At 46.3% G+C, this 3209-nt stretch overlaps 1 long non-coding RNA gene across 1 annotated transcript; it reads left to right on the top strand.

Moving 5' to 3' along the window:
- On the top strand, window positions 1-984 carry LOC138672111 (uncharacterized). The gene is made up of 3 exons (XR_011319584.1): window positions 1-117; window positions 194-274; window positions 477-984. It is a non-coding gene; the product is annotated as an uncharacterized lncRNA (long non-coding RNA).
- Window positions 985-3209: the final 2225 nt, after the last annotated feature.

The raw sequence follows: 3209 nt of genomic DNA, 5'->3' as shown, positions 1-3209 counted from the left end.
CCACGCCACCACCAGAGAGCAGACGGCCTCGCACCCCTACACCACCCTCAACACCTCCCTTTCGACACTCCTCTTCCTCCCCCGGGTCCGCGGCATTCTCCCCAGAAGCTAACATACGTAAGTGACCAAAACTGCGAGCGCTTCCCAACGGCGTGTTCCATAGTTAACCAGATCTGTTATTATTTGCTTTTAGGTGCTGCAGCAGTGGCCAGATCGCTGGGATGGGACATTAGCAGCTCTGGTTCTGGCAATGAGGAACCGGCGTCCCTTCTCCGTAAGTATCAAGATAATGCGAGTGGTTTTCTGCTGGATGTCACCATAGACAACCAAAACTGTAAAATTTAATAAAATTTACATCGCCCTGTGGTGCCAGACCAAATAGAAATTTACAACACAGAAAATTAGGTCCTGCCCCAGAGGTCGAGATGTATTTTCAGAGGAATCAACGTTGGTTCTCCAACCTCTTCTATCCACAGAAACGGCCACCGTAAGAGAGCTCCTGGCGAGACAATTGCGACTGGAGCGGACAGCAGCGCTCCTGCAGCAGACAGCAGCGCTCCTCCAGAGTCAAGTGGAGCAGCAGGGCGTGACGCTGCGACACCTCTTGGGCAGGAGATAATATTTTTTTTGGTGGGGGGGTTATGTTATATTTTGTTGTAAAATAATTTAAAACCAAGAAAGTGTTACAAAAAAAAACAAAAATCTTCGCATTCTTTCTTTAATGTTTACCAAGCTATAAGGGTTAACAGCACCATTGTATAGGCATCACATTTAAAGTTATTTAGAGAGGTTTATATGACAGCAAAGCAAAAAAACAAATTTTTATGTTATACGGCGCGATCCTGCCACGGTACAGCTCCAGAACCATTAAAGTACTGACAGTATTTTTCGCGACAGTCCCTTGCATCGTCTGCCTGTCTGCCAGATCCAAGAGCTTGAAGAGCTGTAAAATTTTCAGGTTGTGTACGCCATTCCCCGGGCACAATATCTCTGGTTCTTGCGTCCACTGCATCAATAAACGAAGGAGGAGAATAGGAGTTCGTATCATGACGTCTCAGGAAATTATGGAGCACACAGCATGCCAAAACCACAATGTCTATAGACGGCAGCTTCAAGTTGATAGCTGTGTGGAACACTCTAAACCGATTTGCCATTATCCCAAAGGCATTTTCAACCACACGACGGGCCCTCGACAACCGGTAATTAAAGATTCTGCGCTCCGGTGTGAGTGTTCTCTGTGCAAATGGCTTCAGCAAATGTGGATGAAGAGGGAAAGCTTCATCAGCGATGAAGACAAAATTTAGGTTTGCTTTTGTGTCTTCATTTAGTGGCAACAGCAGTTCATTGTTCCTCAAGCTTTCCCCAAATGAAGTGTGTTCAAAAACACCACCGTCGGAGACTCGACCATTCATGCCAACATCCACATCGACAAACTCATAGTTTGCATTGACAAGGGCCATGAGGATCACACTGAAATATCCTTTGTAGTTGAAAAAAAATGATCCAGAGTTGGCTGGTTGCGTGATGCGCACATGCTTTCCATCTAATGCACCACCGCAGTTTGGAAACTGCCACAGCTCATCAAAATCGGAACCAATCCTCTTCCAGTCATCCGCCGTCTTGGGAAACTGCAAGATGAGAAGGAAACATGTACAAATTAGGTCAAATATATTATGCACATACACTCTCATGTGGACATCCTACAGTGATTGAGGCGCAGTATGGATTAGTATAACAAAGTCAACAACACAGAGTATGCAGGCAGCCATTTTTTTACAGATGGCTTCGGTGACTCAGAGGGGGTGCTAAACAATATATCTAAATAATAGAATCAATAAAATTACGTTGGGAGCAGCAAATAAAAAAGGGTGGCGCAGGGTTGGAGCAGCACATATCAGAATGGAGCCGCAAAATGGTAGCAGCACATGTCAGAATGGAGGCGCAGGATCACAGCAGCACATGTCTGAATGGGGGCGCAGGATGGGAGCAGCACATGATAGGATGTAGAACATATACCTATAGAAATGCTCGCCATCAGGGCGTAGAACTGGTTCAATAGCTAGTATAATATATCGACATAACACAGCAGCCAAAAAAATATAGTAGTACCTCCATATAATGCCTTAAGCTCTGCACAATGGCCTCGCATGTCTCCGGAATCACAACGCTCAGGAAAGGTCTGGAAACAGCTGCGGAAAACTGCAAATCCTGAAGAGACCTTCCTGTTGCCAGGAAGCGCAGTGTCACCGCCAACCTTTCCTCCACGGGCACGGCTGCACGCATCGGCGTATCACACCTTTGTATGAGTGGCGTAACAGCAGACAGTATTATTTTGAAGGATTCCTCGGACATCCGAAGGTAGTTTCGGAAATCTTGAGGGTTATTGTCACGTAACTCTCTTATGAGACCCATGTGTGACAATGTGGATCTTTTCTGCAGCCAGCTCCGGGTCCACATGCGACGTTTTCGTTTAGGACGTCTCTCCTCTTGGAGACGTGCTGCCTCAAACACCAGGGCAGCAGCAACAACAGAACTCTCATCGGAAGTGAGCATAGTTCCTAAAAAGAAAACAAACGTACAATAAATACACGTGCTTACAAAACAATTTTCTGACCATTGATCTAATAACTATATATGTTACTACTGGTATTAAATGGGGCAGTCAACCATCTCGATCTGTAAAAGGATTAATTAATTGGGCCACGCTACAGCTGTGTACCTGAGGTTCTCAGGCCTACTCAAAGGAACAATCAACCACACTCCAACGTTTATCCCCGTTGAAGCGCAACATATGCTACGCTGTAGCGTTATACATACCTTTAGCGGTAAAAGTCTAGTAGTTAAAAGTCCAGGGAATCCAGCGAATTTAGTTCTGTTTACAGCACGTGCTAGAGAGAAATGAATAGCGCGCTCGAGAGCTCCGGTTTTATCCGCTGGGAACAATAGTCCTTTGTCGAATGAGCGCACAGTATTGTACCGCCCAATCAGCACACGGGAGGTGGAGAATTCAGCGCTCCTACGTAGCCAGCTCCTCCGCCCTTTACATCGTATACAATATCGTGCACACCTTTGTCACACCATGCGATCATGCCGCCACAGCGGGACACTAGACGACGAAAGAAAGTTTCAAACGATGTGCTACGACGTACGATTCACAGCGGGGTCCCTGATCGCAGGAGCGTGTCACACGCTGCGATATCGTACCTATA

The sequence above is a fragment of the Ranitomeya imitator genome, chromosome 3 (genome assembly GCF_032444005.1).
Source record: "Ranitomeya imitator isolate aRanImi1 chromosome 3, aRanImi1.pri, whole genome shotgun sequence".
NCBI classification, from domain to species: domain Eukaryota; kingdom Metazoa; phylum Chordata; class Amphibia; order Anura; family Dendrobatidae; genus Ranitomeya; species Ranitomeya imitator.
Note: the sequence above shows the minus strand (reverse complement) of the source record. Positions and strands in the feature narration are given on the sequence as shown.